Source organism: Mus musculus, chromosome 12 (genome assembly GCF_000001635.26).
Source record: "Mus musculus strain C57BL/6J chromosome 12, GRCm38.p6 C57BL/6J".
Classification (NCBI taxonomy): domain Eukaryota; kingdom Metazoa; phylum Chordata; class Mammalia; order Rodentia; family Muridae; genus Mus; species Mus musculus.
The window spans coordinates 69,128,590-69,151,885 of record NC_000078.6 but is presented as its reverse complement, the minus strand read 5'-3'; the positions used below and the strand labels follow the sequence as shown (position 1 = coordinate 69,151,885).

The 23,296-nt window shown below is 44.3% G+C and overlaps 1 long non-coding RNA gene and 1 pseudogene across 1 annotated transcript; one reads left to right on the top strand and one right to left on the bottom strand.

Annotated features, from left to right (window-relative positions):
• Nucleotides 1-6,809: 6,809 nt before the first annotated feature.
• Gm31447 (predicted gene, 31447) lies at nucleotides 6,810-22,053 on the bottom strand. Its single transcript, NR_168640.1, has 3 exons — nucleotides 21,982-22,053; nucleotides 8,423-8,540; nucleotides 6,810-7,006 (listed from the first exon to the last, which is right to left on the bottom strand). It is a non-coding gene; the product is annotated as a predicted gene, 31447 (long non-coding RNA).
• On the top strand, nucleotides 9,736-10,456 carry Gm15571 (annotated as a pseudogene).
• Nucleotides 22,054-23,296: the final 1,243 nt, after the last annotated feature.

The window sequence follows — 23,296 nt, the reverse complement described above, 5'->3', positions numbered from 1 at the left end:
GTTTCTCTGTATAGCCCAGGCTGTCCTGGAACTCACTTTGTAGACCAGGCTGGCCTCGAACTCATAAATCCGCCTGCCTGTGCCTCCCGAGTGCTGGGATTAAAGGCGTGCGCCACCACGACTGGCTGGTATTGCAAACTTTATATGCCCCAGTACAGGGGAACGCCAGGGCCAAGAAGTCGGAGTGGGTGGGTAGGGGGGCAGGGCGGGGGGAGGGTATAGGGAACGTTCGGGATAGCATTTGAAATGTAAATAAAGAAAATATGGAATAAAAAAAAAGTTGGCTGTAGACTGAAGGAGAGTTAGAGGGACATAGGTAGACAAGGAGAGCAAATGTGGGCTCCCGGAAACGATGGCTTTTCGTTCACCGACACTGAGAGACGAGACTGTAGGAAGGCACAGGGGTGAGCATCAAAACAAGACCAGCAGGAGGAAGGGGAGGACCCAGGGATGCTGTAAAATCCCTCAGCCATTCCAGCTAGGGGATTCCCAACCTCAGAGTTCCTTCCAACTTGAAGGGATAAGACTATTATTTTCTCTTTTTCTGTGGCTTTGTTGTAGATCAGTGGATCTCAACATATAGGTCAAGTGCCCTTTGGGGTACAAACGACTTTTTCAAAGGGGTCATTTAAGACCATAGGAAAACTAAGAAATTTATATTATGACTCATAATAGTAGCAAAGTAACAGTTATGAAGTAGCAACAAAAATAATTTTATGGTTGGGGTCACCACAACATGAGGAACTGTAGTAAAGGGTCGCAGCATTAGGCAGGTTGGTTGAGAACCACTGGCCTAGGTGACTACCAGCACACGTGTTACAAGACAATTCAGATAATCTTATAACACTCACACAACATCCTTAAGACATTGCAAAGGAATTCATTTCCATTGGAAGACTGCAGCTTGCTGAAGTCTTGAGGAAAGGAAGAAGAGTGTAGAGGTCTCCGGAGAAATGGGTGAGGAGCCCTTTTACAGAGAGAAAAACATCATGCCCTTTTCCTTCTTGCCCCCTGGAGATTCAGGCTTGTACTGACCTATTTGAAGATGTATTCGGATACGACCATATTCAGGAGGCCACTTTGTAAGTTTCTTTTCTTTTCTTTTTCTTCTTCTTTTTTGTTTTTAATAAGGACAATATTTACTGGAGACTGGCTTAAAGATTCAGAGGTTCAGACCATTATAATCAAGGTGAGAGCATGGCAGCATTCAGGAATGCATGTTGCAGGAGCATCTGAGAGTTTTGCATCTTCATCTGAAGGTCACTAAAATTAATAGCTTAATTATAAAAATTTTCTTCTATAGGTCCCTCAAATGTAAAAAGAATAAAACTACAGTCATTTCTCAAATATCCGTCATTATCTTCATTATCCTGTATCCTAAGTCCAAGGGTCTAGTAGATGCTCAGTCCCACACAGCAGCAGGTGAAAGAGGGAGAGAGAGAGAGGGAGAGAGAGAGAGAGAGAGAGCGCACTTTGTAAGTTTCTACTGTGTGTAATCTAAATTCAGAAGGGCGCGCCATTGGCATGTTTAACATTTCAAGTGTCGAGGCAGAGAGAGAAGAGTGGCTTAGTTTAATAATGCTGTAAGTACCAGTAGCATGATACACACATGCAGCCTGATAGTAATTACGCGGATCGTGTAAACAGCTCCCCTGTGTAGACTTGCTGAGACGCCACTGCTAAATCTCAAGCCTTAACAGCAGCCGCTAGAAAAATCAATAAGCCTTTTCCCCGGGAACCAAAGATATATGGGTTCCTAAAACGCCTAACGGTTCTCCATAAAGAGTAACGTCTCATTATATTAATGCTAAAGGAGGTTTGCATTTTATTTCCTAAATAATAACAAGATTGCAAATTAAAGGACTGGTTGACGGCGTGATAAACATCCAAGGCAGCACAAACAGATCAATAAGAGAATGAGGCAAAAAAGAAACGGGACCTGTTTCTCTCTGCTTATTCACTGATTTTCCTTGGCCGAGCTCTGTTCTCCTCATGGTCTGGGTTCACCTAACCACAGAGCCCACGCCACAGGGCACTTGTGCATTGGTCTTCCTCGGATGGTAATTAAGTCATAGTAATTCCTGAAGACGGAGTGTGGACCTTCAGTACAGATGATACACCAGTCCTCTGCAAAAGGAGAAGGCTGTGGAAGCCAACACATAATTGGAATTTCAGCCACAACAGAGCTGGTTCAGTCCACTGGCATGACACCCTGGAGAAATCCAGGCAGGGGTAGGTTAGTGGTGTAGTGGTGGATGAGCCAAACTTTACTATTGCAAGATTTAGGATTTAGCTTGGTTCTTGTTGTTGTTGTTGTTGTCGTCGTCGTCCTCCTCCTCCTCCTCCACCACCACTATTTTTTTGAGACAAGATATTACTCTATAGCCAATGCTGGCTTGGAGCTCATCATGTGACATAGGCTGGCTTTGAATTCACAGCAATCCTCCTGCCTCAGCCTCCAAAGTACTGGGAGTGTTGGCATGAGATTTAGGTAAGCTCCCTCAGATATTTTAGCTTTTGAGGTTCAAAACTGCCCTTTGCCCTCGGTAGTTGACATGTTGCTGTCCAGCCAGGACTCACAGGGAGACTGTGTTATTTAGTCACTCTCCTCCTGCTCCAGGACGCTGCTTTTCAGCACTAATCCCTATAGCTTCTTGTCTTTACCTGCTGCCAGGACAGAAGGCATTCACAGCCCTGCTTGGTGGGGTCGTGGGGAGGTTGGGGGTGAATGCTACTGTTAGCAACTCATGCTGGCTGGGCATGCCAGACAATGCCCTTAATCTCTGCACTCCAGAGGCAAGAGGCAGGTAGGGAGAGGCTCTCTGTGAGTTTGAGGCCAGCCTGGTCCACAAAGCAAGTTCTAGGCCATCTATGGCTATACAGTGAGACTCTGTCTCAAAACAACAAACAGCAAAAACAAAACCAAAAAACCCAAAACAACAGAACACTACTGTCCCATCCGGGTGTTCTTTGGGATGCTGTATTCGAAAGATATCTTCAGACTTGAGATTTTGCAACAGCAAGATTTTATATTTATTTAGTGTTGTAAGAGCAGTTTCTCATGCATTGTCTCTACCGATCCTCAGACAAGCAGACAGAAGCTGTTAATGTGTGTTTTATAGACCATAAAAATGAGACATGTGGGGATTAAGTGACTTGAAGATGCTCTGTTAATAAGCTTGTGTGGCTGTAATTTGACCGGCTGGCAGCAAGGCCAAGGTTTTCTGTGTTATAGCTATTATGTATAGTGTTCATCTTATTTTGTGGGGAGTATTTTTCCTTTCTTTCTTTCTTTCTTTCTTTCTTTCTTTCTTTCTTTCTTTCTTTCTTTCTTTCTTTCTTTCTTTTTCTTTTTTTGCATGCCTATGTGTGGTATATGCACACGTGTGTACGTGCATTCACTTGTGAGTAAGTGCCCTTCTGTGTTTGGGTGTGTGTAGGACTGAGGTTGATGTCAGGTACCCTCTGTGATTGCACTTTATATTTGGAGGCTGGGACTCTCGTTTGAGCCCAGAGTTTATCAGTTTGGCTAGTGTAGCTTGCCAGCTTGCTCTGGGATCAATCCCCTGGGATCATACCTGGACTTGAAGGTATGAAAGGGTCATGGAGAGCAGCTGAGGTTTGGCATTGTGAGAGGCCAGGGAAGGCCATTTGTGAGGTGCAGCCTCATTTGCAGTTGATGGCCCATGACTGAAGGGTCATGAAAAGAAGTTGAGGCTTGGTATCATGAAGAGAGCCTACCTCTCAGGAACTGCTATTACAAGTAGGCCAGCATGCCTACCCAATGCTTATGTGGATACTGAAGGTCTATGATCCAGATCTTGAGGAATAGTGGCCATGGAAAGCTTAGGTCCGGGCATGGTGGTACACATCTTTTTTTTTAAAAACATTTTATTTTATTTATTTATTTATTTATTTTTTTAAAGATTTATTTATTTATTATATGTAAGTACACTGTAGCTGTCTTCAGACGCACCAGAAGAGGGCATCAGATCTCATTACGGGTGGTTGTGAGCCACCATGTGGTTGCTGGGATTTGAACTTCGGACCTTTGGAAGAGCAGTCGGGTGCTCTTACCCACTGAGCCATCTCACCAGCCCCTATTTTGTTTTATTTTATTTTATTTTATTTTATTTTATTTTATATTTGGTCTTTGGTTTTTTGAGACAGGGTTTCTCTGTATAGCCCTGGCTGTCCTGGAACTCACTTTGTAGACCAGGCTGGCCTCGAACTCAGAAATCCACCTGCCTCTGCCTCCCGAATGCTGGGATTAAAGGCGTGGGCCACCACGCCCAGCCATGCATATCTTTTGAGTTCAAGGTCAGCCTGGGACAGAGCAAGTTCCAAGTAGAGAAAAGTTTAGGTCCAGGCATGTTGGTACACACTTTTAATCCCAGAACTCAGGAGACAGAGACAAGCATATCATTTGAGTTCAAGGTCAGTTTGCACAGCAAGTTCCAGGGCAGCCAAGTTTAGGAAGTAGAAGATGTGATAGAACAAGGGACCATGTTCCAGCTCCAGCAAACAGCAGAACTTGGAAGCTTTGGTCATATGACTCTGGCTTTGGAGTCAAGAATAGATGGGATTACTAGGATGCTGGTTGGCTGGAGCTAAAAATTAGCAGTGATAAGAAGAGGCCAAAGGGTGAAATTTTCTGGGAAGTGTTTTCTGAGAGCACAGCGGCTTGTGCCAAGGTTGTATCTCATGCTGCAGCTGGACTTGGTAATGTGTAAGAATCACCCAGGTGGGTACTGGATTTGAAAGTATGAAAGGGTCAAGGAGAGCAGCTGAGGCTTGGCATTGTGAGAGGCCAGGGAAGGCCATTGAGAAGTGCAGCCTCATTTGCAGTTGATGGCCCATGACTGAAGGGTCATGAAAAGAAGTTGAGGCTTGGTACCATGAAGAGAGCCTATGAGAGGCTATTGGTGAAGCCTAGTTGCAGCAGAAGACCCCAGAATATTGGAGATACCAGCACCATGGGGGTGTCCACCAAGAATAGCAGCAGCAGTGGAGTAGAGTCAACTAGGTCCCGGAGTGCTTCTAAGGGCAGAGCTGGAGAAGTAACGCCAGCCCTTTGGAGGAGCCCAGAAGATCTCAGAAGATCAGATCATGTGTGCATCCCAGACACTGGAACAACTTTACAGCTGTAAAGTTGAAGTTGTTTTGTATACCCCAAGATGTTAAGATGCCAGAGCCATTAGATATCTGCAGAGGAAAGCTGCCAACAGGGAGTGGAATCAGACCAAGAGACAATTTGTTGCAGTCATCAAGGCTGAAAGGAGTTGGCGATCTGAAGAGTGCTTTGTCATCAGACATGGAGATGCAGAATTTGGAGTTTGCCCAGTTGTTATCTGTCTGTCTGTCTGTCTGTCTGTCTGTCTGTCTGTCTCTCTATATGTCTCTCTCTTCTTTGAAAGCAGCAAAGCATAGAGAATAGTGTAAGAACTTGGGACTCCACTTTATTTGGCTTATAAACAACCCCCCTTCTCTAACAACATAGTTGGCAGCCTCAGACCTTTACATCCCACTTAAATGATGCTCCTAGCAATCTGTTAGCAACCTAGGAACACCGCCCCCCATCTGCCTTGAGCAGGGCACACACCTGACTTCAAAAATAGAATACGTTTTTACCTTTTTAGTGACCATGAAACTTTGACATTTTCTACTGAATCATATTGACATTTTCTATTCAATCAATTATGTCTGAGCATCATATAAAGTAGACTGATCTGGCCTGAACTGGTTTTGGGTACATGTGCAGTAAGCAAAAACTATGCCTTCAAGTAAACTTTTAGGGAGAGTCCTCTACTTACCATCTTATGCCTATGCATAATTGACTATGCATATTATTAAAATCAGATTATAGAAAGGGACATGTACAATAGAAAAAGTGACTATGTGATATAATCTGCCAATCAAAACAGAGAAAATCACCCTCACTATACTTCTAGTAACCAGACTCCTTCTCTAGACCAGCATAAAAAAAGAGCCTCAAACAATAATCTCGATCCTTTGGATATCTTTGCTCATGTGGTTGGATGTTCCGTCTCAGCCCAGACCTTAGCACAACTGATCCCAGGGTGGAAATACCATTCAGTCTGTAAAACTCAACACATAGATATCACTACCCGTCAAACCAAAACAAAGACAGAATCCATCAAAGTCCATCGTTGGGGAAAGTCTCTAAACGTGCTAACTTTGCTTTTTTTTTTCTTTTTTTTTCTTTTCCTTTTTGCTTCTGCTTTTAGCTGTTTTTGTTAACTGAAGTGTGTCAACACAGAACATGGTTTTTGTGCTTAAAAGCTCACCCTGAGAAAGGCTCAATGCTAACACTGCAATCCTGAACACCCCGTGTAGTTGCTGACAGGCTAATAAAGACTTCTTACTGGTTTAAACACGTATCCAAACAGTCTTTTCTCGAGGATACCCCACAGCACCAGTGTTGCAGGATTTTCTCTCTCCAATCACATTAGGGCAGTGGCAGGCCTGTGATTGGACAGGAAAAGGGAGGTGGAGCTAGGAGTTTGGGGGACAGAGAGGTCACAGGAGGGAGTAGGGAGAAGAACGAGAATGGAGGCAGACATGGTGTTATCTAAAGGTTAGAATAATTGGGTTAAAGTTTTATCATTATCAACTGGCACTGAAATTATTGTATTGGCCTCTTGTGAAATGTGATATTATTAATACATAAATCTAGTTGGTTAACTGTAAGCTTAAAAGTCTTAATTGTACCGGGTAATTAGGTGTTGAGATGGCTAATGAGGGATGCATGACCCCACTGAGAGTTGGCAGGTTCTTTTTTAAAAATATTTCCCACAACACACCAGGAGCTTTTATTGTCTTATTTTGGAACCAGGTACTGCTGTGTGTCTATTGTCAAGGGAGTAGGGCATGATGTCACCAGTTGCTTCTCAGTTGGATCCACTATTGTAGGTGTTCTAAGTGCAGCAACTCCTTGTTAATGTTCTTTACTTACTTCCTGAAAACTCTACCACTGAGATAAAAGCTGTTAAGTGAAAAAAAAAAATCCCATTAGTTTTATTAGAAAACATTTTGTATTCCATCACATCACAAGATAAGTAATTTTTACAAGTAGAAAAATATACCAATCAAGCATAAAAAACATTTCATAAAAGTGATGTGCTATATCTGGAAAGTATTCTGACATCAACATATACATTATAGCTCACTTTGGACACTAACTTCTAGAGTTAGCACGGACCACACAAATTAAAAGGCATGGTCTCCTGCAAGGCTGCCATCATTTTAGATGTTAGCTGCACTTCAGGAGTCTCTGGGTCACAGGTGACCAGCTAGCTACAAAGTTGGAGGTTTCTCATAGGTCCCAGGCTTGAGTACAATTACAGCTGCATTCTAAAGCATTCAAACAAGGACCAACCAGATGAAGAGAGGCATACAGTGAGGCGTGAGGGGTTCCCCGAGACAGCTTCCATGTGACATCACTCAGATCTGTTACCGCTTCTGCACACTGAACGTTCCAGGATGCTTCAGCATCTACCATTTTATTAGAGTTCCATTATGTGGGCATGGTTGAATTATTAGCCAGGTAACAGATCTGATTTCCCTTTCCTTCCCCCTTTCTCAATCTTTTTTATTTATTTACTTTTGAGATTTTGAGATTATTATGTGAGACCAGGCTGGCCTTGATCTCACAGAGATCCACTTGCCTCTCTTTAACACCCAAGCACTGGGATTTAAGTCGTGTGGCACCAAGCCTGGCTTCTTTTCTCAATCCCTTAAAGTTTGGTTAATTTAAGCCTCAGTCCTGTAATCACACCGCTAGTTTGTGGGTTTTGTTTTTTGTTTTTGTCTCATCTCTTGTGATTCAAGGGATGCCCAAATGACAAAGATGCTGCCATGACTCAGACATTCCAGTGATTTTAGATTTCCTTTCCTTGAACCAGCCAGAAAGGCCAGTGAAATTCGTTACTATGTAACAGAAAGCATATGGGGGTGGGGGTGGGGGGAATATATACTATGTAGCACAATTGAACCCAAGTTTGGGGTGTGTCAGTGAAGTCTGATTCTAGGAGACAGTAATGCCATTTATAAAGCAGGCACACAATGATGCCACTTTACTGAAGTTTGGGAAGTACCAAATGAGTTCCCAAGTGTGGGTGGTTTGGGATGGTGCAGAGCCTTGACGTCTGCGGCCTCCAGACAAGAGTCGCCATCTAGGCATCTGAACACATGAGGGGAGGCCAGGCCCAGTGGGAGGAAGAACCCGGGCTCAGCGCACTCTGCCTAGCAGTGGTCACCATGAATGCAGTCACTATGGCTACAGAATCCTGAAGGGTGTGTAGGGAGGGCTTCCAGATGCATGTGCTCCAGGGAGCACCATCTCCACACATTGTGGAATAAGTATTTTGTGCAGCCCCCCACGCCTGCTGTTTCTGCTTACCATCAGCCCTACTTCCGCTGCTGTTTGCTTTGCTCTAGTCGGCCTTCACAGTTTTGAGCTCCGGATCCAGGAGTATTAGGCCTGTAAACATAGGGCCTTAGCATTTCTTTGGCTGCTTCTAAACATGGAAAGGATGAAGTGAATCTCAGGGTGGCACAGTGGGGAAAGTCAAAGTGAACAAAGCCAGCAGTCAATAAATTGTAGTGGGCAAACAGGATTTACGGGGAGAGCTGTTGAAAGCGTTTAAACGCATGCAAATGAGAGATTATGATTTAAAGCTTTGTAAATGCTGGTTAGTCACTGACCAGTCACCAGGCAGATACTGGGTATCGCCCAGAAGGTCATAAGCTGCTACGGGTTCAAGCCAGGGAGTTCTTGATCTCACAGTACAAGGCTATAATTCCCCAGAGCAGGAAGGGACAATGGATTTCTCTAAAGTAAAACTAATTGTAATCCAGACACCATCTAGGACCTTTTACAATATACAGAGCAGCAGATATTCAAGGGTATTCCTCCATGGGAGATAAATTCATATGAGGGATGGGGTAGGGATATTATTGCCTGTCAAAACTCTTTTTTTTTGTAGAGCTTGGGATCAAACACTGAAACCTTGTGTGTACTAATCAAACACACCACCACTGAGCTACACTCCTAGATAAAATTGTTTAAAAATTGTTATTTTTATTTATTTTGTTACATCTACTTATTTGTGCATGTCTCTGTGTATACACTTATCATATATACATGCATTGAGTATGAGTATTTTCTCTTAGACTGTGGTTTGCCACTATCTTAAGGTTTATGTTATATCTATTGCCTTATTGTGTGTGTGTGCACGCGCGCGCATGTGTCACAGTGAGCTTGTCTCATGGGAATTGGTTCTCTCCTTCTACCATGTGGGTCCCAGTGAATCTCATTCAGATCATAAGGTGCCTTTATCTGCTCAACCATCTCACTGACTCATTAGTATTTATTAGTATTTATTTACTTTCATTAATGATAATTTAAAATGTTTATTGGTTTGTAAGGAGTCCAATATATTGGTGTTTTTTTTTTCTTTTGTAGATATGTTTTGGCTTTGTATTTTGTTTATGAACTCTTTGCTTGCTCCAAGGCTATGAGGGTATTTTACCTACATTTGTTCTCAGTCTTTGGTGTGAATTTATTTCATGTCTTTATGAACTATGTATTTTTGATGACTTTGAAAATTGTATTGCTGGGCGGTGGAGGTACATACCTTTAAACCCAGCACTTGGGAGGCAAGGCAGGAGGGTCTCGGAGTTCTTTCGACCACCGAGCCATCTCTCCAGTCCCTATTTGGTCACTTTTAATACCTGATCTCGGTTTTAGAAACCGGACCGTGAAGCCTTGCACTTCTTTCCAGCCTGCGCGGAGCGATGGGCATCTCTCCGGACAACTGGCACAAGAGCCACAAGAGTGGCGGCAAGAGAAAGTCCTACCACAAGAAGCGGAAATACGAGCTGGGACAGACAGCCTGCTGCCAGTACTAAGACTGGCCCTCGCTGCATACCCACATACACAGTCCGAGTTCGAGGAAGCAGTAAGCAGTACCGTGCCCTGAGACTGGATGTTGGAAACTTTTCCTGGGGCTCTGAGTGTTGTATTCACAAAACAAGGATCATTGATGTTGTCTACAATGCGTCTAATAATGACCTTGTTCGCACCAAGACCCTGGTGAACAGCTGCATTGTGCTTATTGACAGACAGCACGTCGTCCTAGCAGGTGCTATGAGTCCCACTATGTGCTGCCCCTGGGCGGCAAGAAAGGGGCCAAGGTGATTCCTGAGGATGAAGTGAGTTTTTAAACAAAAAAGGATCAAAGAAAACGATCAAAGAAATACAACGAAAGGAAAAAGACTGCAAAATCCGCAGTCTTTTGGAGGAGCAGCTCCAGCAGGGCGAGCCTCTTGTCTGCATTGCCTCAAGACCAGGCCGGTGTGGCAGAGCAGATGGCTCAGAGACAAGGAGCCGGAGTTCTATCTGCAGAAGATCTAAGCTCGGAAAGGCAAATAAACCATCATTTATAGCTCTGGTAATAATTAAAACAACCAAACCAAACCCCATCTCTTTCTTTTCCCCCGATGGTAGCTGATCACCCTGTGTATAAATCAGCATGAATCCTCTTATTGGTCTACCCAGAATCCACTTTGCCTTCGAAGACCTCCTTGCTAATTTCCCATCACGTAACCTCTGCCTGTTCCTTGGCTACAAATGCTCACTAGTCTGTGCTGTGGTGGAGGCTGAATCAATCTCTCGTCTCCGTGCACAACCCCACTCTAGAGTTTGTGGCATTTATCTCGGTGATTCTGAATAAAGTCTACCTTGCTATGCTTTCAATAAACACCACTGAATATTCTTCTTTAACTATGTATATGGGGAAATAGAATGATCTCTCCAGTTATTGGAATCTACTTGCATATCCTGTACATGGGGATTTTTCTTGCCTTCAGTTATTTACACAGGTATAAAAAGCTCAAGGACAATAAAACCCAGCAGCGGCAGACCATCCAGCAGCCAGTGCTATAAACAATATGGGGTTTTCTTCATAAACAGTCATCTTTTTTGACCTAATCTTTTATAAGTGTTTGTTTTTGTTTTTTTGTTTGTTTTTGTTTTTTAGCTTCTTATTTTTTATTTTATTTTTTTTTTGTGAATTTCACATTATGCACTCTGATCCCACTCATCTCCCCCTCCCTTCATATTCATCCTCCAGCCTTGCAACCTCCCCTACCAAAAGAAAATAAAAAAATTAAAACAAACAAACAAACAAATTCTTGATGTGGAAGCTGTAGTGTGTCCCAGAGTGTACCCATTTTTCCACACATCTTTTCTTGCAAATATCCATTACAGTGAGTCACTGGTCTGGGTTCAAGGCTCCTGACTCCTGCTACACCATCATCTGCTATGGGATCCTCACCGGGACTCTGAGATATCCTGTTGTTGCCCTGTGTCACAGAGATGCTGCAGCATTGGGTTTTCATGACCGTGCTACAGCAGTTCTTAGATCAGGTAGATGCTGGGGCAGGCCAACTCAAAGCCCTAGATCTGGGCCTGGGAGGTAGCTGAGTTGGTCAGCCCCCCAGCTCTCCTGAACCCACACCACTAGGGCGAGCTCTTCAGCACTGCCCTGACTAGCTCACCCAATGTTACAGCTGGCAAAGGGTTGGGCCAGGTCTCCTGCTCTCATGGCCATAGGCAAGCCCTCTCGAATGTCCCAGGTAGGGAGGGGTGAGGCGGGATGGAGGGGATTTCTCCCTGGCCTATGCCACTGCAGCTCTCCCTGGCTCATGCCCTTGGTGCCGGCTCACCCTTGACCCTGCCACCAGATGCTGCCCAGGCAAGGAGCAGGGTTCACTCTCCAGAGTGCTGCAGCTGGTGAGGGGGTGGGACAGCCTAGACCAGGGATGCCCATATAGCCTTTGGTAGTAATATGAACAATGGACATCGACACTGACCCCTATGGCTGCATGGTCACAGACCCCAACACGGTCGGTCCTTGGTGGCAGCATGGGCTGGGACGTCACCATGGCCTCAGGTGGCTGGGCAGGCTACTCACATCAGGCTTCTATTATATTTAATTTCTATTATAATTGTTATGCTTGGTGATTTAAGAGTAGCAGGGTTGGTCAGTCAGACACAGACTACTAGGAAACACTTTGCCTTTTCAAGTAAATGCGCATGATTCGTCAAACAGCAAAAGGGTGGTGGGTACTCAATTTGGTTTGCTAGTCTTTCACATCAACCTGTGAGGTTTAAGTCCCAAATCTGCATCCTAGATTCTTGGGGGAAAAGGTGTGCTGTTCTATTGACCTTTATTTAACAAGAAGAAATCACAACTAACAACACTATAGATTGACCTTTCAAATAAGGTCTGTTTCTTGTGGTGGAGAGATGATGCATCCTGTTATTGCGATTTCTCTCCAGCACAATTGGACATTTGTTAGGTGCTCTGAAACAATATACTTTACACCAAAGTAATGCTTAGTGCTAACATGGCCCAGGAGAATCTCAGGAAAAACTATATGAGCTTAGGAAGCTAGATGGCAGAGCGATCACACAGCTAAAAGCTTTGCATGCTGTTGCAGAGAGAAGCTGAGCCCTTGAATGAGAGAGAGAGAGAGAAGAGAGAGAGAGAGAGAGAGAGGGAGAGAGAGAGAGAAGAGAGAGAGGAGAGAGAACGAGCATTCTTGCTTATAAGAATTATAGAAAAGAGGTACTTTAATTTGATGGTTAAAAAAGACTATTTATTTATTTATTTATTTATTTAGTTTTTTTGAGACAGGGTTTTTTCTTTATATCCCTGGCTGTCCTGGAACTCACTTTGTAGACCAGGCTGGCCTTGAACTCAGAAATCTGCCTGCCTCTGCCTCCTGAGTGCTGGGATTAAAGGCGTGTGCCACAACTGCCTGGCTAAACATATTTTAAAAGGTTCAAGTCAGAAAAATTTTTTTATATCACAGATTTGATAATTATAACCTACTCCATGCATGAGAGTTCTTAAAGAGTTAGGAATCAGCTAATGTAAAACATTAATTAAAAAGAAGAATGAGGGGCTGGTGAGATGGCTCAGTGGGTAAGAGCACCCGACTGCTCTTCTGAAGGTCGTGAGTTCAAATCCCAGCAACCACATGATGGCTCACAACCATCTGTAATGAGATCTAATGCCCTCTTCTGGGGTGTCTGAAGACAGCTACATTGTACTTACATATAATAAATAAATAAGTGTTAAAAAAAAAAAGAAGAATGAGTGTGGTGGCTCACGCCTTTAATCCCACCAGCACTTGGGAGGCAGAGGCAGGCAGATTTCTGAGTTTGAGGCCAGCCTGGGGTACAGAGTGAGTTCTAGGACAGCCAGGGCTACACAGAGAAACCCTGTCTCAAAAACCCAAAAAAACCCAAAAACAACAACAACAACAACAACAAAAAAAAAACAGAAGAAGAAGGAGGAGGAGGAGGAAGAGGAGGAGGAGGAGAATAGGGGCTGAAGAGATGGCTCAGTGTTAAGAGCACTAACTGTTCTTCCTGAGGTCCTGAGTTAAATTCCCAGCAACTACATGGTACTTACAACCGTCTGTAATGGGATCTGATGCCCTTTTCTGGTGTGCCTGAAGACAGCTACAGTGTACTCATATAAAGAAATCAAATCTTTTTAAAAAAATGACAGGGTTTATTGGAGATGGGGAGTTTGCAGAGGCCAGGATAGGGAGTCTCCTCCTAGTTTCTTGTTTTCTCTCTTTCTTCCTTGCTATATGGACAGTTTTGCTATTTAGCACAGGCTAGCCTCAACGTTGACATGCCCTGCTTCAGCTTCCTCAGTACTGGGATCACGAACCTATTTGATCACTCTGGGTAAGTGTAGTCCAGATTGGCTTAGAACTTTTGACCCTCCTGCTTTACTGAGGAGTGTGCATCAGCTCCTTTGCATTATCAGGGTACCAACAAAGATATTGGATTAAAAGCAAGAAAACTGCCAGTGACTATAGCAGTTGCTCAATGCTTTACGTTCAGCCTACCGGGGTCTGGTGACTTTGGCTGTATTGTATAATTTCTCTGGACCTTTCTTTTATTTATTAGAAAATGTGAGGTTCACAATACTGTGCTGCAGAACTGCTGTGTCATTGTGAGAACTGACTGCTGTGATATTATGATACATTAAGAAATGCACATTTGGGCTGGAGAGACAGCTCAGCGGTTAAGAGCACTGACTGCTCTTCCGAAGGTCCTGAGTTCAATTCCCAGCAACCACATGGTGGCTCACAACCATCTGTAATGGGATCTGATGCTCTCTTCTGGTGTGTCTGAAGAGAGCAATGGTATACTCATATATATGAAATAAATAAATCTTAAAAAAAAAGAAGTTATAGTTAATTTAAAAAAAGAAAAAAAAAAAAAGAAATGCACATTTGGTCTATGCTTTTAGGCCCTAGCACATAGCTCCTAAAACCCTACCACTCAAGTGATGGACTTTTTTTTTTTAAGGATTTATTTCTTTTTTTATTTTATATGTATGTGTATTTTGTTTTATTTTATTTTTAAGATTTATTTATTTATTTTATGTATGTGAATACACTGTAGCTGTACAGATGGTTATGAGCCTTCATGTGGTTGTTGGAAATTGAATTTTTAAGACCTCTGTCTTGCTCACTCTGGTCAACTCTGCTTGCTCTGGCCCAAAGATTTATTTATTATTATATGTAAGTACACTGTAGCTGGCTTCAGATGCACCAGAAGAGGGTGTCAGATCTCATTACGGGTGGTTGTGAGCCACCATGTGGTTGCTGGGATTTGAATTCAGGACCTTTGGAAGAGCAGTCAGTGCTCTTACCCTCTGAGTCATCTCGCCAGCCCTGTATTTTATTTTTTAATATGTATTGCTTGTCTGTATGAGGGTGCCAAATCTCTTGTAGCTGGATTATGGATGGTTGTGAGCTGCCATGTAGATGCTGGGAATTGAACTTGCGTCCTCTAGAAGTACTCTTAGCTGCTGAGCCATCTCTCCAGCCCTTAAGTGATGGATGTTTTTGTAACCCAATGAAATGGCTGGTGACTGAGAGTGACTGGACAGATTGAGGGTGGGGGAGGGGAGGGACTCTTCTGTCCTTAGAGGGTTGGAGCATTTATCTTCCCTCCTCAACGTACAGGAGGGGAGAAGTGCTGAAGGCTGTTGTGATTAATGACTAATATTTAAAAAAATATTTATTTTCATGATTTTATGTTTATATGTGTCTATGGGTACCTGTGGACTTCTCCGTGTATCTGTCTCTATGTCACATGTGTGTGGGAACCTGTGAAGTCCATAGAGACTGTCAGATCCTGTAGAAGTGGGATCCTCTAGAAGTGGAGATTACAGGGGTTGTGAGCTACCGGACATGAGTGCTGGAAACCAAACTTGGATCCTCTGAAGGAGCAGCAGGAGCTCTTGACTGTAGAACCAACTTTCCAGCCACCAATGACCAGACATTAATCAGCCGAACCTGTGCTGTGAGGTCTCACTTATAAACCCAAGTAGTGGTTCCAGGAAGTCCCATACAACCAGACACCGCCAGGAGGTGCCTTTGTTTTTTTCTTTTTTTCCTTTGAGACAGGGTCTCTCTGTCTGTGTAGCCAGGATGTCCTGGAACTTATGTCTCTCTAGGTAGATCAGGCTGGCTTCAAACTCACAGAAATCTGTCCACCTCCGCCTCCTGAGTGCTGGGATTAAAGCTGTGCATTGTTAAACTTGGTTTATAGATGACTGTCTTAGTCAGGGTTTCTCTTCCTGCACAAACATCAGGACCAAGAAGCAAGTTGGGGAGGAAAGGGTTTATTCAGCTTACACTTCCATACTGCTATTCATCACCAAGGAAGTCAGGACTGGAACTCAAGCAGGGCAGGGAGCAGGAGCTGATGCAGAGGCCATGGAGGGATGTTCTTTACTGGCTTGCTTCCTCTGGCTTGCTCAGCCTGCTCTCTTATAGAACCCACCCAGAGATGGTCCCACCCACAAGGGGCCTTTCCCCCTTGATCACTAATTGAGAAAATGCCTTACAGTTGGATCTCATGGAGGCATTTCCTCAACTGAAGCTCCTTTCTCTGTGATAACTCCAGTTGTGTCAAGTTGACACAAAACTAGCCAGTACAATTGACCATGGATGCAATCTCCCTGCCGTCCATTTCATCCTGACTTGCGCACCTCTCCTATCTGCTTGAGAATCTGCATCCTTTATAACAAATGAGTGGGGAGGGGAGACAGGGATCATTGTGAAGGGCAATGAATCAAAATAAAGCATAATAACACATACATACAGGAGATGCCATAATGGGACCTGTTGCTTTGTGTGCTAACTTAGGTTGGTAAACAGAGAAGCACACATGGGTGAATGTAAGTGTTTTGATGGTTTATGTGAGCTAGTCTTTCAAGTGAACTGAAGCTGAAAAGGAGACCTGGAAATGCTGATCTACAGCCTACCATTTGGAGGCTCAGAGCACAGCCTGTGTTTTGGAGTCATCATTTCAAGTGAGGAGCAGTTGCTGGGAGTGTGCCCTCAAAAAGGATGTGCTGCCTGGCTGCCGGGACAAGCATCTTCCTCTGCCTTGATACGATGCTACCTCACCCTAGGCATCAGGGCAATGGGTTCACTTTCAGGATTGTGATCCAAAATAAAGCTTTTAAACTTGATTATCATAGATCTTTCAATAGAATAATGGGAAAGAAACCATATCCTTGGAATTGAAACATATTAAAATTAGACAAAATAGAAATAGTTGTTCATTCTCCAAACACTCAGAGATCTAGGGCTCTGTTGAACTAGGGACGTCTGGAAGTAATGATCTGTTGTGCAGGGAGGGTGGGGCTTCTGATGAGAAAGGGAGCCACAATTCCTGACTCTTTTCATTGCTGGGGCACAGGGAGGTGACATCTCTCTCTCTTTCTTTCTTTCTTTTTTTTTGGTTTTCGAGACAGGGTTTCTCTGTGTAGCCCTGACTATCCTGGAACTCACTTTGTAGACCAGGCTGGCCTTGAACTCAGAAATCTGCCTGCCTCTGCCTCCCAAGTGCTGGGCTCAAAGGCGTGCGCCACCACACCCTGCCCGACATCTTTCTCTTTGCTCCCTGTGTCCTAGTGTTCTGTGTCGTAGGCGACTCGTACTTGCTTGTCAATCTGTATATGTTAATATCCTAGAGAAATCACCTTTGTACTATTAAAAACTGTTCAGATGGGATAAAAATGATCAGTGTGAGAAGGATTCAGGCACATCCCGTCCTCCAGCCTGGGGGCTATCAAAAGAATTCTGGGGGCCAGTGAGACGGCTTAGAGGTAGAGATGCTGGCTATCGAGTCTGACAACCAGGGTTCAGTCCCTGGGACCCTCGGGGTAAAAGACAACTCCTCTAGCTGTTCTCTGACCTCTGCACTCGAACACACACACACACACACACGCACGCACGCATGCACACACACACATACCGATTCTTTTTAAAAAGGCATTAAAAAAGATTTCTTTAAGGACTAGCTAAGACTGTCCAGTCTCCTCTTCTTTACTGAGAAGCCTTTCTCTGTCTCTTTGGCTCTGTCTCTCTCTGTCTGCCTCTATTTCTGTGTGGTAATGTTTGAATGTGTGGCACAGTTATTAATTAGGCCCCTGCATTAGCTTATCCCAGCTGCCATAGTAGAATACCACAGATAAAGTGGCTTAGAGAGAAATTTATTTTCTCACAGGTCCTGGAGGCTACAAGTTCCAGACCAATGTGTCGCCAGGGTTAGTTTCTGGTGAGGCCTCTTCCCCTGGCTTTCAGACAGCTGATTTCTAACACTTGTATCATCAGATGGGCTTTTCCTCTGAGTGGGCATTTACCGCTGGCTTCTTTTATGATCAAGACCAGCTTACTGGGCATGGTGGTACACACCTGTAATCCCAGCACTTGGGGAGGTAGAGGCAGGAGGACTGTGAGTTGAAGGTCAGCGTGAACTATATAGGAGGACACTATCTCCAACAACAGCAGCAGCAGCAGCAACAACAGGCTTAGTTGCTAGGGCACTTTCATAAGTGTATACAGAGAGGGTGGGGAGGGAGGGAGGAGGGAGAAGAGAAGGAAGGAGAGAAGAGAGGTCACACACACACACACACACACACACACACACACACACACACACAGAGACCGAGACAGAGAGAGGCCACAATTCTGATCCCCAGAATATATACCAGTTCTGTAGGACCAGGAGCCTACCCTTTAGACCATAGTTAGCTTTCCTTATTTCTTCAAAGGTCCTGACTTCCAATACAGTCACCCTGGCAGTTGGGGACTTAGCATGTAGATTTGGGCGGGTAGGGAGAAGCTGTTTGTGGTGGTTCACAGTTCAGTCTGTAACAACCATGGTTTATGCTGGCTGAGACCTGTGGAGGAAGTCTCTCTAAAATGGCGTTTTGCTACACACTGACTTTTGACTCTGACACCTCACCAGTATTGAGGCATCCCCAAACTGGTGAAGCTGCCTATGTGCACACCAGTTTTGCTGGAGGAAGCTGACCTGGAACGTAAGTCCTTTCCAGCTTTGAAGTTCAAAGTAGGTTGACTCCCTTTTGAAAGTCTCACTGGCCATTGGTCTTTTGACTCTCAGTACCAGTTAAATATCACCACGGCAGGTCGGCTTAGCACTAGCTGCATTTGGTAATTGTTCGATCTGCGAACCGTGCTCACACTTAAAACTTCAGTGTCTAATTGCAAGAGAAACGTCTTTTTAGTAGTCAGCAAATGCATGGGGGTGACATCCTTGGGTAAGGATATTGGCATATATATGTATATGTATATATATATATGCATATATACATACATACACACACACACACACACACACACACACACATATATTCTTCTGTCATATATTACATCTTGACCACGGTTTCCCCTCCTTCCTCTCCTCACAGTCTCTGTTCCCTCCTCTCCCACAGATCCACTCCTTCTCTGCAGAAAAGGTCAGGCCTCCCAGGGATATCAACCAAACACGGCATCCCAACTTGCAATAAGATTAGGCTCCTCCTCTCATACTAAGGCTGGACATGGCAAACCAAGAAGAGGAAAAGGGTCCAAAAGGCAGGCAAAACAGTCAGAGATAGCCCCTGCTCCCACGGTTAGATGTCCCACAAGAATACCAAGCTATACACCAATAACATATGCAGAGGTCCTAGGTCACGCCCACACAGGTTTCCTGATTATCCAGTTAATCATCTTTGTGAGCCCATATGAGCCTAGGTTAGTTAATTTTGGGGCCATTTTTTTTTGTGGTTAGACCTCTCTTTTATTTTTTTGAGACAAGTTTATACTATAAAATCTAACTGTAAACTCTCTATTCTCCTGCCTTGGTTTCTTGAGGGCTAAATTACACGCATATGCCCCCATGCCTGGATTCTAGGCTTTCTTTTTGACCTTGCTTTTGAGACTAACCCCGATTTAGTCTCTTTAAATAGGGTCTAAAAGAGATTAAGGGACTGTCTCTCCCTTCTAGAGCCCTGCTGTTGTTTGTGGGGCCCTGAAAACTCATCCTTGGGCCGTTGAAGGCTCCACTCCTGTGTAAAGGCAGCCTTTCCTATTGTCCGTTGCCAACCCCCTCTTTCAACTTTACTGACTCGGTTTGCTTTCTGCGCTATGACAGGAGATACAAAACCCTGGGTAATTTGTAAGGAATGAAGGTTTATTCATTTGCCAGTTCCTGAAGCTGAGAAGTTCAGCGTGGAAGGGCAGCATTTGGTGGAGGACTTCGTTACTATAGGAACTCCGCAGAGCCACAAGGTGGCGCAAGGCATCACCGCACAGCTGAGAGACAGCGCTGGCTTTTTTTTTTTTTTAAACATTCCATCATTAGGAAGAACCCATTAATCCACAATTTAGCCTTTATGACCTCATCTCGCCTTAAAGTTCCCACCTCTAAATATTATTAACAAGTGACTTTGGGGATTAAGTTGCTCACCAATCACTCAGACTAACCTTACTCCAACCTTGTTTTAAAGATCAAGATTCCCCGGTACACATTTACTGATTCCAGCCAGTTGCCGTCGCCTTAATTAAAATCTGATGGTTTATCGTCTCAAGATTGTCTCTCTTACATTATTTCTTTTCCTGATGAGTTTACTGACAAAGCTGTATTAGAACTGCACCTAGAAATCAAAGTGCGTTGCAGGCGAAGCCTGGGCAATTGTTTGGCCTTTAAAATGACACTTTTCGCCAGGGAAGCAGAGGCAGGCGAATCTGTGATTTGAGGCCAACCTGGTCTACATTGTGAGGTCCTGTCTCAAAACCAACCAGCCAACCAACGTTTCTACCTTCCTTGCTATTTACTGAATGGGCTTAACATTTAGGAGTCTCGGTGTTTGCTGAATATAGTAGTTCATGTTTGTAATTTTAATACTTGGGAGGTTGAAGCAGGAGGCCCTCTGACTGTTTGAGGTCAGGCTAGCCTACACGTGTGAGACCTTATCTCAATGAAACCAGGAAACCCCAAAAAAGATTCAGCATTCACATTCGTGGTCGGGGTGGAAGTCTTTTGGTGAGTACTGATAGCAAATAACAACATTGGCAATATAAAATGCTTGCACCAAACCAGACCAGGGACAGAACAGTCCTTACCTCTCTGTGTAAGGAAGTATAGGGTGAGTTGTGAATGCATAGTGGAGACACAAGCTATGAGAGATGCAGTGAGCGTGTAGTGGAGACACAAGCTAGCGAATTCATGCTTTGCCGAGAAGCCAGGCTCTAATGTGGGCGTAGTGGGAAGGAAGGGAGTTGTTCCAAGGTCAAGAAGGGGTTATGAGGACAGGAGCTAGGCTAAATTGAGAGGGGGACCGAAGCCTTGTGGGCAGCAGTTAGGGCTTGTTTGCTAGTTAACAGTTGTAGGTTCATCGGTCAATGCATATTTTAAAGCCTGTCATGTAGCATTGTTCTTTTTAATGCTTAATCGATATGATGGTTGACTCTGATTGTCAGTTTGACAGGATCAGTAATCAAGTTGGAGACAAGCCTCTGGGCATGTTTATAAAGGAGTTTGTAGATTGGGTAAACTGAGGTAGGAGACCCACCCTCAGTGTGGGAAGCATCTTCCCATGGAACTGGAATTTCGTAAAAGGGAGAATGTTCGCTGAGCACCAACATCCATTGGTCCGTGCTTCCTGACTGCAGGGAGGTGAGGGAGGGGCAGCTGCGCCCTCCCTGCCATCATGGACCACGCCCCCACATAGCTGGCGTAAAGCCTTCCATAAGTTGCTTCTTGTCTAGTATTTGATCACAGAGCAGGAAAAGGAAGTAATGCACATAGGACCGCAAAGCAGGCGCCATTATTCTCACGGGAAACCGAAATCTCAGAGAAGTCAAGTCATTTGCCCCCGGTGTCCCAGTCAGTTTTGAAACCAGTGCTCTTAATCACCAAATATCTCCCTGGGGGAAGGGGTGTAGGCTTGAGGGAAGCAAGAACGACCTTTTGAAATTTAGCACACGGGGGAATACAGAGCTTTAGGAGAATGAGAGGGCGTTGGGTAGAGTCTGAGTTTTCCTGGTTCTCGGTGCCCCAGGCTCACAGGAGCCCTGCTAATTTCGAGCTGATATTTACGGTTTGCAGTCCTGTGGAGAATGAGTCCGCACTCTGCGGGTGGCCCTTTCTCAGGAAAATGAAAACAGGACGAGTCTACAATGCTTTCCTCAAGGACAGGGCCGGTGCATTTATTAGTGGGAAATGTCTTCTCTGAAAAGGAAAGTGGAGAGGGGGTGACGAGAAAGTCGGGGAGCCCTCTCAGCTGTGGGAGAAGGCAGAAGTGACCTTGTGAACCGCAGGGGAGGAGCAGAGGTTAGCACCGGTGAAAGAAGAGGGGTGTGGAGATTGCTATGCTTAAAGCAGGAGGAGGCGCTAGAGAGAAGCATCCCTTGAGAGATCTAAACTGACTGAAGGGTTGCCCCTAGCTGAGAGGCGGCCTTCTCCGAAAACATGGCTGCTAAAAGGACCCCCCCCCCCCCCCCCCCCCAGTTTGCACTGCGCTTTATAGTTTGCCAAGTGCTCTTCCATCTGTTATTTACCTTGACGTCAGGGCTGTGAAGGATGGCATTGCCAGCCATGTTTGTCAAATAAGAACATTCCAGAAGTAGAACGTCTTGGTTGAGGACATTGGACTGATTAGACAATGCTGGAACCAGAATCCAAGTCCCATCCCCCACCCTCCCGTCCACCCCCCGCACCCCCAGCTTTGCCACATCACACTGCCAGGGCGACACATGGGGTCACTACGGAGCCGGAGCCGTTGCAATTTTGGGAAGGAAGCTACAGGACTACCTTGGAAAAGTGAAACACTGGAGAATTTCCAGGGAACCTATTAATGTGTAATGACTTCAGAAAGTTTACTGAAATTCCTCTAGCTAAGATTGAACTCGCAACAGCATCTTACTAGTTTATACAGTCAGCTGACCAGAAAGAGTGACTCTGGATTAGTTCAAAGAGTTTGCATTGTCTGGAACGCCTTATTCAGGTCACAGGAGACTGAAGATTAAATTCTGATTTTTTTTTTAAGCCTAGTTGTTTTCTTTTTCTGTTTTTCCTAGAAAAAGACTTTCTGTCTCCCTCTTAATAGTGACACTTTGCATCTGGCTAATAGTTAAGTTTCTCCTGGTTTGGATGTTTCAGGGACCTTAGAAACTGAGTTTTTTTTTTTTAAGATTTATTTATTTATTTTATGTATATGAGTACACTGTAGCTATACAGATGGTTGTGAGCCTTGATGTGGTTGTTGGGAATTGAATTTAGGACCTCTGCTCGCTCTGGTCAACCCCACTCTCTCCAGCTCAAAGATTTATTTATTATTATAAATAAGTACACTGTAGCTGTCTTCAGACAGATCTCATTACAGGTAGTTGTGAGCCACCATGTGGTTGCTGGGATTTGAACTCAGGACCTTTGGAAGAGCAGTCAGTGCTCTTACCCCCTGAGCCATCTCACCAGCCCAGAAACCAAGTTTTAATAGAGTTTTCCATAAAAAAGATTTATTTATTATGCACAGAGCGTTCTTCCTGTATGTATGCCTGCAGGCCAGAATAGGGCACCAGATCTCATTATAGATGGTTATAAGCCACCATGTGGTTGCTGGGAACTGACTTAGGAAGAGCAGTCAGTGCTCTTAACCGCTGAGCCATCTCTCCAGCCCCTCTTTTCTTTTTTTTTATATTGGCATGCTGACAGTTGCGTGTCTCCCTTTGCTTCTCCTAGTGCTTTTCCAGTAATTCCACCCTACTCCACTTTCCTCTTACTCTTTGTGATTCTTCTTTGTTTTTGAACCAAGCCGCTGATATCTGGGATTTCATTGTCTTTCCACATTACTAGCTAGTTATTGCTGTGTAACAA